Source organism: Dasypus novemcinctus, chromosome 22, assembly GCF_030445035.2.
Source record: "Dasypus novemcinctus isolate mDasNov1 chromosome 22, mDasNov1.1.hap2, whole genome shotgun sequence".
In the NCBI taxonomy this organism is placed as follows: domain Eukaryota; kingdom Metazoa; phylum Chordata; class Mammalia; order Cingulata; family Dasypodidae; genus Dasypus; species Dasypus novemcinctus.
Genome location: NC_080694.1, coordinates 75,213,253 through 75,225,402, shown reverse-complemented (window position 1 = coordinate 75,225,402; position 12,150 = coordinate 75,213,253). Strand labels below are relative to the sequence as shown.

General features: G+C 48.9%; 1 protein-coding gene and 1 long non-coding RNA gene across 6 annotated transcripts in view; both read right to left on the bottom strand.

The window, feature by feature from the left end:
• The window catches only part of LOC131275384 (uncharacterized), a 43,470-nt gene extending 31,636 nt beyond the window's left edge, over positions 1 to 11,834 (bottom strand). Inside the window, exons 1-4 of one of the 5 annotated variants that reach the window (XR_009182846.2) lie at positions 11,546 to 11,834; positions 10,296 to 10,347; positions 9,567 to 9,743; positions 6,843 to 7,311 (exon numbers count right to left, since the gene is read on the bottom strand). This is a non-coding gene — a long non-coding RNA (uncharacterized lncRNA). Of the gene's footprint in view, positions 1 to 6,842; positions 7,340 to 9,566; positions 9,744 to 10,295; positions 10,348 to 10,417; positions 11,481 to 11,545 lie in introns of those variants that run through there. The other 4 variants (XR_009182843.2, XR_011647110.1, XR_009182845.2 and 1 more) reach the window with 4 other exon arrangements.
• LOC101442557 (saoe class I histocompatibility antigen, A alpha chain-like) overlaps positions 1 to 12,150 on the bottom strand; it is a 1,048,500-nt gene that overhangs the window by 158,342 nt on the left and 878,008 nt on the right. The window lies entirely within an intron of this gene.

Sequence of the window (12,150 nt, the reverse complement as noted above, 5' to 3'; positions counted from 1 at the left end):
AGAGCTAGAGACTGGAATTAGGCTTACAGGAAATCAGGGGGGTAGAGGAAGGATGTAAGCTGACACCTACATGGGTGAAATCTATGATAAGCTGGAGGTAAGTATGTGTACAAGGAAGGGATAAAATGGGGGCATAGGGTTACCTTTGGGTGGGGCTTTGGGTGTTTGAGGGGGGCTAGGGATGGGTGGATGGGTAATATTGCCCAAGAAATTGGGGGGAGGGTGGGGCAACACACGAACATAGGAGATTGTCAGGTGTTGGTTGAGAGTATAATGCTGAGAAAACCTTTTCAAAGTAGAATTAGGAAAGTTACCTGTTTAAGATACTCAAAGGGGATAATCTGACACAGGACAGACTCCTAGGGAATATCTGAATGCTCATTTTGCCAGAGTGGGTTATACCATTGGGTAGAGACCCATATAGTGAGAGTGAAGGTAGACCCACATCCTGGGAAAGACTAATGCCATCAAATAGAGGGACCTGTATCTCTCAAGAGAAATGGTGGCTCCCAGGGCATTAGGGCAGTTGAGCAAGTCAAGCCCTCAACACTGTTGCAAGTATCTCTGAACATGGCTCCTCAAGAAATGAAGATTGGCTGTCACTGTGGGCCCCAAGGGGAGGGGGAAATAGATATTGAATAGATGGAACCAAAGTAAATGTGAGGGCAAAAGAAGTGTTTCACAAGAGTACACAAGGATGGATATAAAACATGTAATATCTCAGACTCTGTACATTACGTTAAGTAAATATGATGTGTATAGGGTGTAAGAGTATCGCTGTGGAAGGGAAAGGTTTTGTGGTGGATGTATGGGAGTGCTGTATACTATATATATGCATTGCTGTGGTCTAGGGCTCCTGTGAAGAGAAGCTCAATAATTAGGGGGGGGGAAGATAGGATGTAGAATTTTTTCCAAGTCAACATGTATTCTTTATATAACCTTTAAACCCATCGCTATATGCCATTTCCTAGTAAGGGACCCTGACATTATATTGGGCTTCAAATTTCAGGGAGTTCTGGATCACAGAGTGGTTCAACAAAGGCAATGGAGGAATACTGGTATGGGATACCATTGACAGGGGATATATGGCTGACAGGGAGCTGTACAGAACATATGTCCAGGGTGCATGGCAATGTTTGGATATACTCATAGTGGCAACAATTAAAAACCACAGTAGGAGGGGTACTGGGTTCCTGGCCAGTGGTGCTCTGTCGTGGTCCCTAGGGGAGCAGCGACAGTCTCCCAGGTGCAGCGGCGGGGACCAGGAGGGAGTGAGGGTTCAACAGTAAGCCCATGACGCTAATGACTAAGCTTGTGAGCTGATAAGCCTAAAATAAGAACAAGGCCTAGAGCAGCATTGTGCCTGGGAATTTCCTCCTGTCAGCCTTCATGTTACTCAAATGTGGCCAGTCTCGAAGCCAAACTCAGCATGTAAATGCAATGCCTTCCCCCCAGCGTGGGACATGACACCCGGGGATGAGCCTCCCTGGCACCGAGGGACCACTATCAACTACCAACTGATGATGCAACTGGAAAATGACCTCATACGGAAGGTTCAACGCGGATCAGCAGAATATCCCTGTCTACATAAAATAACATGACTTTAAAATGCTGTTTGACCTAATGTAAGGGGGAAATGGAAAGGAGAAATGAGTTTATATGGCTACGAGTCTCTAAAAAAGAGTCTGGAGGCTGTCAGAAGGATTGCCCTTATGCACAACTGAGCAGAGTCTGAGAGACAGATAAAGCAGATACAACCCCCAGATATCGGTTCCTTCGAGGGCTAAAGAGACCCATGGGAGTTATGGTCATGGCCGATGGGGTTAACTACCAGGTCAGATGGCCCCTCTTTGGAACTGGTGTTTATGTGTGATGAATCTGGACTCAGATGGGATCTCTCTTCATAAGACTTTCATGCTAATGTGCTGGAGGTGCAGTTAGTGTCGGGGTTTAAGATATATTTAGGGGATTTGAATCTCTGGACTGACAATGTGATAGCCAGGTCCTGAGCCTCAACAGACTCCAGCACCTACAATCTGACTTATTGGGCTCACCACACTCAGCTAAGATGGAGTTGAAGAAGGACAACCACCACACCATGGAGCCTAGAGTGATTACAACTGAAAGTGGGAGGATTGCATCCAGCATCCATGTGGAATCTGAGCCTCCTCTTGACATAGAGGTGCAATGGACACAACCAATCCAATGTCCACATAGAAAAGGTGGCATTGGGTTGAGAAAAGTGGACATGATGGCTGATGGGTATGGGGAAAGGCAGGAAGAGATGAGAAGTGGAGGTGTTTTGGGACATGGAGCTGCCCTGGATGGTGCTTCAGGGGCAATCACCGGACATTGTAAATCCTCACAGGGCCCACTGGATGGAATGGGGGAGAGTGTGGGCCATGGTGTGAGCCGTTGACCATGGGGTGCGGGGGTGCCCAGAGATGTACTTGCCAAATGCAATGGCTGTGTCATGATGATGGGAGGGAGTGTTGCTGGGGGGGGGGAGAGGTGGGGTGGGGGTGGTAGGGTTCAATGGGACCTCATATATATATATATATATATATTTTTTTTTTTAATGTAATATTATTACAAAGTCAATAAAATAAAAAAATTAAAAAAAAAAAATAAAACATGTAATATTACACCAAAAACATATAGGGGACGACAGACTAATAATGTAAACCATAATGTAAAACATAGGATAACTAAAAAATTTAGAAAACTGTATAGCCTAAAGTATAAACCACAATGTGAACACAAATATTACCTTGTTTGAAAGCTATTGTCTCAATATCTGTACATCAGTTTCAGGAAATATGATATGAATAAGTTAAAAGATTATCGCTGTGGAAGGGAAAAGGTTTTATATTGGATATATGGGAGTACTGTATATTGTATATATGAATAACTGTGATCTAAGGCTCTTGTGAAGAGAAGCTCAATAATTAGGGAAAAAAGAAAAGAAAAAGATAGGATGTAGAATTTTTCCAAATCAATATGTATTCTATATCTAACCTTTAAACTCATCGTTATATTCCATTTTACTAGTAAGGGAACCTGACATTATATTGGGCTTCACTTTTCCAGAAGTTTTGGATCACAGAGTGGTTCAACAATGGCAGTGGAGGAACACTGGTATGGGATGTTATTGACAGGTGATATATGGTTAACAGGGAGTTATACAGGGCATGTGTCGAGGGTGCATGGAAATATTTGGATATAATCATAGTGGAAACAATTAAAAACAACAGCTGGGGGGGGTGCTGGGTTCCTGGCCAGGGGTGCTCTGTCGTGGTCCCTAGGGGAGCAGCGGCAGTCCCCCAGGTGCAATGGTAAGGTCCAGGAAGGAATGAGGGTCCAATAGTGAGCCCCTGATACTAATGACTATGCTTGTGAGCCTATACACTGGAAATAAGAACAAAGCCTAGAGCAGCACTGTGCCTAAGAGTTCCCTCCTGACAGCCTCCATGTTACTCAAATGTGGCCAGTCTCGAAGCCAAACTTAGCATGTAAATGCAATGCCTTCCCCCCAGCGTGGGACATGACACCCGGGGATGAGCCTCCCTGGCACCGAGGGAATCACTACAAAGTACCAGCTGATGACATAACTAGAAAATGACTTTGAATTAAAGGTTCAATGCGGACCAGCAGAATATCCCTGTCTACATATAATAACAGGAGTTAAAAATGCTGTTTGACCTAAAATAAGGGGGAAATGGAAAGGACAAATGAGTTTATATGGCTATGAGTCTCTAAAAAAGAGTCTGGAGGTTGTCAGGATTGCCCTTATGCACACCTGAGCAGAGTCTCAGAGACAGATAAAGTAGATACAACCCCAGGTATTGGTTCTTTTGAGGGCTAAAGAGACCCACAAATTCTATGGTCTTGGCAGATGGGGTTCACTGCCATGTCAGTTGGCCCTTCTTTGGAGCTGGTGTTTTTGCGTGACGGAGCTGGACTCAGATGTGATCTCCTTTTACAAGCCTTCTCTGTTACTTTACTGGAATTGTAGTTGGTGCTGGGGTTTAAGATATATCTAGGGGATTTGAATTTCTGGACTAACAATATGATAGCCAGGCCCTGAGCCTCAACAGACTTCAGCTCCTACACTCTGATTTATTGAACTTACCCCACTCAGCTAACATGGAGTTGAAGAATGTCAACCACCACACCATGGAGCCTAGAGTGCCTATAACTGAAAGCAGCAGGACTGCATTCAGTATCCATGTGGAATCTAAGCCCCCCTCTTGACAGAGATGTGGAATGGACACAACCAAGCCAAGGTCCACAGGAAGCAGGAATACAGTAAGGATTAGAGTGGACTTAATGATATTCTATTCATGAACTATTGTTGCTAATAATCGAGAAAATGTGGCATTGGTGTGGAGAAGGTGGCGATGGTGGCTGCTGGGTGCGGGGAATGGGAGGAAGAGATGAGATGTGGAGGCATTTTCAGGGCTTGGACTTGTCCTGTGTGGTGATGCAGGGACAATTGCTGGACATTGTATGTCCTCCCATGGCCTACTGGATGGAACGTGGGAGAGTGTGGGCTATGGTGTGGACCACAGACCATGGGGTGCAGCAATGCCCAGAGATGTACTCACCAGATGCAATGGATGTGTCGTGATGATTGGGGAGAGTGTTACTGTGGAGGGAGTGGTGGGGTGGGGGTGGTGGGCGTGAATGGGGACCTCATATTTTTTTAATGTAATATTTTTTAGAAAATGAATAAATACAATTAAATTTTTTAAAAAATCTCACTACTACTAGTAAGAGATTTTGTTAGGGGAAGTAGGTATAGAAATAGCCAAGTATTAATTTGTCTTCCTTTTTTCAATCCTCCATTTTATGTGCTTTCAATAAGTTTAAATCTTTGAGGGATACAGCACCATGTGGATTCGGTATGTGACAGCCTTAGCTGGAAGGTTGCTTCGGGATTTGCCCTCTTTCCGTGGGTGCGAGTTACCTCTCCCCAGCTCACTCTGGTTTCTAGGCTTGCCTCTTGTCCAAATAGAATTCAGTTTCATCTCAGGCTCAATTTCTTCTTCTTCTTTTTTTTTTAAGATTTATCTTATTTATTTCTCCCCCCCACCCCCCATTGTCTGCTCTCTGTCCATTCGCTGTGTGTTCTTTTATGTCTGCTTGTATTCTCATTAGGCAGCTCCGGGAACCAACCCTGGCACATTCTGGAGTGGGAGAGAGGCAATTACTCTCTTGTGCCGCCTCAACTCCCTGTTATCCTACGTCTTCTTATTTTTCTCTCCTCTGTGTCTTATGTTGCGTCATCTTGCTACGCCAACTCTCAGCGTCGGCTGGGACTCCTGAGCAGGGTGGCTTTCCCGTGCTGGGCAGCATTCCCACGCAGGGGGGCACTCCTGCGCGGGGCAGCATTCCAGCATGGGCCGGCACTCCACGCGGGCCAGCTCACCCTCACCAGAAGGCCCTGGGCATCGAACCCTGGACCTCCTATACAGTAAACAGGAACCCAATGGGTTGAGCCACATCCGTTTCCCCAATTTCTTCTTTATCCAAGCAGTCAAGCACCTCATCTGCTTGCTGGAAATGGGCATGGGGTGGGGAATCTCTACTTATATTAGCAATAGAAATAAGAAATCTGTATGAAAAAGCAGGTACCTTCTTATTGAAGAACATAAAACAAGACTGAACAAAATAGAAAGGCAAACCACATTCTTGGATGGAAAGACAACTCGAAAATGTCAAGTCTACCTAAATTACACTATGTATTTAAGGTATTTCATTTAGAATCACAACAGACGTATTTTGGCGGGGAGAGAGTGGCAAAAAATGATCTCAGAGTTTACATGAATACATGGCCAAGAACATCCAAGAAAAGTGTACAAAGGATAGTAAAGAGAGACATATCTTATTAGACTTCAGAAAACAATATAAAGTCAAACAAATAAAATCTGCGGCACTGGTGTAAGAGATAAATAGATGAGAGGATTAGAATACAGAGCCAAAAATCTAGAACCAGATCTCACTGTGAAGATTTACTATATGACAAGTGCAGTCGTTGAATTCAAGAACAAATAAGGGTGACCCTCTAACACATGGGCCCAACTGGAGCAGTGCTGCCCGGCACAGCAGCCCCCGCCACGGGGCCACGGGGCCACTGAGCACCCGAAGCGTGGCCAGCTGAAGGGAGAAGCTGTCGTGCGGCAGCCTGATATTAGTTATGGAACCAAAAAGAGATATGGACTATGTTTGTACACCGGCCTGTCCCTCTGGGCGTGACCCCCTTTGACTGTATTAGACTCAGCTGGGATGTCTTTGATTAAATTATGTTATGATTAGGGCTTTGATTCCACCCCGTCAGCGGGCATAACTCAGTTTAAGTCCCTGCCCCCTTGGTGGGCTGTACAAACGGACTCTCGCTCAAGAAGACACACAGAAGAAGACAGAGAAGACGAGAGAACCTTTCCAGTTCTGAGCCCAGAGCCCAGAGAGAACGGAGCCATTCGCCTGACAGTTTGCAGCTGAAGAGACCAGCCAGCTGAGCCCTGCGGCCTCCAGCTGAGATCGGAAGAAGCTGAGTCCCGGAGCCTGAAGAGGAAGAGGGCTCAGCCCCCTCAGGGACGGCACCACCTTGCTTCAACACGTGGCAAGACTCACGGTACCTGGAGTTGGACTCTGTAGGGCCTTTAACTGTAAACTTTTACCCCAGTAAATACCCTTCATAAAGAACAACCGATTTCCAGTACTTTCCATCAGTACCCGTTGACGAACACACTCTGTTTTCCAAAGGGCTGCCAATGCGCAGCACCAGAAATGGGCAGGTTTTTATCATGGGAAACGATCAGTAGTAAAAGCTTACTTACTGCTCCGACGCCCTGAAGTGTCCATCCCAAGGCACCACCAGAGACGCGTTCTCACCAAAGCGGCTCCCGCCGAGCCTGGCGTCCGGCCACGTGGTGAAGGTGGCCGCCGACCCTGCCTTCCTCTCCAGGGCTCGGCTGTGGGCGGCAGGCACCGGGCTTGTCTCTCTCCAGGCCTCCTGCCTCTGCGGGTGCAGCGTCTTCCCAAGTTCAGCGGCGAGCTATCGGCACGTGGCTCTCTCTCTGGGCCTCGGCTCCTTGAGCCTCACGGGACTTCTCTCCGTGAGCTCAGCTGGGGGCAACCTGGCGCCCTGTCCTTCCTCTCACACGGCAGGCTCAAACACGGCGGCTCCCGTTTCTATCAGCTCTAGCAGGAGGGCGGGGACCCAACCCGAGTCACCCCAGTGACGCCGTCCAGTTGACAGGGCCTCGCGCCACAGGAACGGGCTAGTCCAAAAACGTCGTCCTTTTCCTTTTGGGATTCATAAAAGAACGTCAAGCTGTCACAGATGCGATGCAAATACAAAACGTGCAGAGATCAAAGACTTAGTATTTTACATAAAATAGCTCGCCAATTATTTTAATTGACTATGTATTAAAATGACAATATTTTGCTATATTAGGTTAAACTGACAACATAAAATATTATTAAAGTCCCTCCTTACTTTAGATTTTTTAAAATTACATAAAACCTTAAACATAAAATATAAATATTGTAAAAAAAACCTAGCCTAGAAGATTAAGTATAGAATTTGGGAGGTCAGAATGATTTCTTAATGATGAGGACAACAGGTGTGGGTATGTGGGTGTGTGTGCTGTGCAACTGCATGTGTATGGAAAGCAATAAGAAAAAGACAAACAACCCAGCAGGAAAACAGGCGAAGATGGATTTAGGAAACATACAAAACAAAATCCAAATAACAACAGCAAAAGATATTCAAAATCACTAGAAGAGAAAATGCAATTCAAGTAACTAAGATTTCTCTTCACACCCATTAAGCCGGAAAAAACTTAAAACACTAATAGCAGCTACCCCTGCAGTGGATGCAAGAAATGAATAAGCTCGTTCATTTTCCCATGGTTGGGAAAAGTAAAGATGACAGGCTTTGAGAAAACAATCTGCGATAGCCATTAAAACTGAAAATAAAGAATATCCGTCAACTCGAGAACCCTGGTCACAAATAAATCCTCCAATACATAAGGGTATATGGTCAGGGAATCTTTACCACCACACTGTTTGTGTAGAAGCAAAAATGCAAAGTAAGTAAACAACAATCTACAGGTACTGAGCAAATGCCCATCTACTGACAAAGTTGAAAAAACTAAGGTACACCACAGCACAGCATCCATTACACAAGCATTAAAAATTATAAGCCAAAAATATTACAAAATTCTATAACTAGGATATATCAAGTATAAAGAGCAAGCTAAATACTGTTCTTCAACTTTGAAATTTGTTCAGAAAAAAAATAAATAAAAGGGGAGTGGGGAAAAGGGCGCTTTACTTTTCTGAGTGAGAATCTCAGAAGTCTGGGCAGTTGAACCCTGACCCCTGCCTCCCATATCAGACCTCTACCAGTTGTCTGACCTGTACTATTATTTTTAAGATTTATTTCATTATTTATTTCTCTCCCCATCCCCCGTTAAATGCTCTCTGTGTCCATTCGCTGTGTTTTCTTCTGTGTCCACTTGCAATATCCAGTGTCACTGGGAAATCGTGTCTCTTTTTTGTTGCATCGTCTTGCTGCATCAGCTCTCCGTGTGTGCGGTGCCACTCCTGGGCAGGCTGCGCTTTTTTCACACAGGGCGGCTCTCCTTGCAGGGGCGCCCATGTGGTACGGCACTCCTTGCGTGCGGCAGCACTGCGCGTGGGCCAGCTCACCACACGTGTCAGGAGGCCCTGGGGACTGAACCCTGGACCCTCCATATGGTAGACAGACACTATCGCTTGAGCCACATCCGCTTCCCCAACCTGCACTATTAATAGATCTTTTTCTTCTACTTGACTCACTGGTTTCACAAGATCATTCTGTTCTAGTTTTTCTTTTATTAAATATACATATAAATATATTACAAATTTTAAATTACTCTTCGTGCTCTTATAGAAATTAATTTAATATTCCTGTGGTGATAATTCTTTAATATAAAATGCAAAAACTCAGTGCTATTCCACCTCTCCTATTCCACAGCCCCTTTTCATCATAGACAAGTAATACCTCTCCTTCTCTAAAGACTGTACTTGTATCCTAGAACATTCATAAATTCCAATCTACTTAGTTGCACAAGGTCATCACTTTACTATTCTGTGTATTTTTTAGAGTTATAGAAGAAAGAGAACACATCAGTGTGTTCACCCTCTACCCCAATTATTCTTTCTTTAAAATTCTGGGTACTTCATTATTATCCTCCATCAGGATCAGCAAAACGTGGCCTGTCACCTATTTTTGATAGCCCATGGCTAACGTTTTTTGTTTTTAAACAATTGGGGGAAAAAAGCAAAAGGACAGTATTTTGCGACACCTGAAAATCATATGAAATTCAACTTTCAGCATCCATAAATAAAATGTTATTGGCCCATTCCTGCAGTATTCCGTTTTCACTCTATCAAGACAGAGCTGAGTGGTTGCAGACACCACATGGGCTATGAAGACAAAAACGTCCTATTTGGGTCTTTATGGATAGCTTGCCAACCCCAGATCTATGCCCTTCATAGTTTCATAGTCTTACCCAGGTATTTCCTCCCTTTCCTCACTCTTCAGTGTAAAGTCTCCTTAATAATCTACTGGGGAAGCAGGTGCAGCTCAGATGACTGAGCTCCCGGCTACCAAATGGGAGGTCCATGGTTTGGTTTCCACTGCTTTCAAAAGAAGACAGCGAGCTGGCATGACGGGCAGGTGTGGCAAGCTAACACAACAAGATGATGCAACAAGAGACACAAGAAGAAAAAACATAATGAAAGACATAGCAAAGCAGGGAACAGAGGTGGCTCAAGCGATTGGGCCCCTCCCTCCCACATCGGAGGTCCTGGGTTCAGTTCTCCATGCCTCCTAAAGACACAGTACACAGCTAGTGCAAACAACGAAGGGGTGGAGAGAAATTAATTCATTAAGCTTTTAAGAAAAAGTAATATTAAAAATAATAAACTATTGGTCTCCAGACAACCATTCTTCATAGTCTTGGACAAGCACTCCCTCCTGGGAATTTCCTTGGTCTAACAACATCCCAGAAAGAAGTGCTTTTGTAACTTAAGCAACACTTTAAAAATTACAAATGAAAGGTAGCAGTTCCTGCTTCCCATGTACTAGGTCCCAGATTCATTCCCCAGTATATTCTTAAAAAAAAAAAATTACACATGTAGAAAATCCCAGAATAACCATCATCATCATCACTGTCCCTCTGAAGCCAGGCTTACACCCCCCCCCCTCCCCCCCGCTAGTGGCTTACAAACTACCCTACCTTAGAACTGCATTTTGTTCACTGGAACAAGTACTGCTGCTAACGTCCCTAACTGCCAAACAATGAGAACAAAAATTAATAAATGTACTTTTTCTCAAGTTGTGTCTAGCATCCCAACTTACACAGGAACAAAGTGGACTACTTCCTCTCCAAGGAGAACACACCAAAATCTGCTCAGGATCCTTTTCACCCAACATCTTGTACACCAAGGGTGGGAGGCCGGCAGGCTGCTCTCCTTTCCACCTGCAGCTTGACTCCTCCCCAGCCCCGGCTCCTCCCAGCCCAGCCCAGCCCAGCCCCAGCCCCAGCCCAGCTCCTCCCCAGCCCCAGCTCTTCCCCAGTCCAGCTCCTCCCAGCCCAGCCCAGCTGCTCCCCAGCCCCAGCCTAGCTTCTTCCTAGCTCCTCCCCAGCCCAGCTCCTCCCCAGCCCTGGCTCCTCCCCTGCTCTAGCTCCTCCAGTCCTAGCCCAGCTCCTCTCCAACCCCAGCTCCTCCCCAGCCTCAGCTCCTCCCCAGCTCCTCCCCAGCCCCAGCCCAGCTCCTCCCCAGCCCCAGCTCCTCCCCACTGCCTCCCCAGCCCCAGCCCAGCTCCTTCCCAGCCCTAGCTCTTCCCCAGCCCAGCTCCTCCCCAGCCCTAGCTTCTCCCCAGCCCCAGCTCCTGCCAGCTCCTCCCCAGCCCAGCCCCTCCCCAGCCCAGCTTCTCCTCAGCTCCTCCCCAGCCCAGCTCCTCCCCAGCCCTACCTCCTCCACCCCTAGCCCAGCTCCTCCCCAGCCCTAGCTCCTCCCCAGCCACAGCTCCTGCCAGCTCCTCCCCAGCCCAGCCCCTCCCCAGCCCAGCTTCTCCCCAGCTCCTCCCCAGCCCAGCCCCTCCCCAGCCCAGCCCCTCCCCAGCCCTAGCTCCTCCAGCCCTAGCCCAGCTCCTCCCTAGCTCCTCCCCAGCCCAGCTAGCATCAACTCTCCCACCTCATCACACCTCTACCCTGCAGACCCCTCCCCAGCCCCAGCTCCTCCCCAGCCCAGCTAGCATCAACTCCCGTCTCATCACACTTCTACCCTGCAGACCCCTCCCCAGCCCCCCACACCTCTACCCAACCCCTTCCCAGCCAGCACCAACTCCCCCGTCTCATCACACCTCCACCCTGCAGACCCCTCCCCAGCCCCCCACACCTCTACCCAGCCCCTTCCCAGCCAGCGCCAACTCCCCCGTCTCATCACACCTCCACCCTGCAGACCCCTCCCCCAGCCCCAGCACCTCAGCCCTTTCTAACGAAGTCCCGGGCCGCGGAGCTCCCAGCCGCAGGGGGGTCAACGAGGAGCTCGGCACAGGCACCGTCGCAGCCGCCGAGAAGCGCAGTCACGGCCCCGCCGCCCTGCGGGGGCTCTCGGGCCCGCGGGGGCAGGGCGCACGGTGAGGCAGGGGCCCGCGCCGCCGGGGAGGGGTCGTCCCGCGCCCGCGAGGAAGGGTCTCCCGCACGGCTCCGCGCACGGGCCGCTGGAGGCCGCGCTCCGCCGGAGGGGCGGGGCGGCTTGCCCCGGAAGTGACGTCGCCCGCCCCGCCCCGGCCCCGCCCCGCCGCCCGGAGCCCCCCGCCCCAGCCCGGGCGGCCCCCGAGCCCCCGCCCCCGCCCGGCGGCCCCCGGCCCCCCGCCGCCGGCCCCCCGCCCCGGCCCCGGCGCCCGCGCCCCAGCCCCCGGCCCAGCCCCCGGCCCAGCCCCGGCGCGCGGGCGATGGGCGGCGGCGGCCCCGCGCATGCGCGCCCCCGGCCCCGGCGCCCGCGGACCCCTGCCCCCCGGCCCCGGGCGCCGCCGCCCCCGCCGCCCCGCCGCCCCGGCCGCCGCCCCCCGCCCGGCCCCGCTCC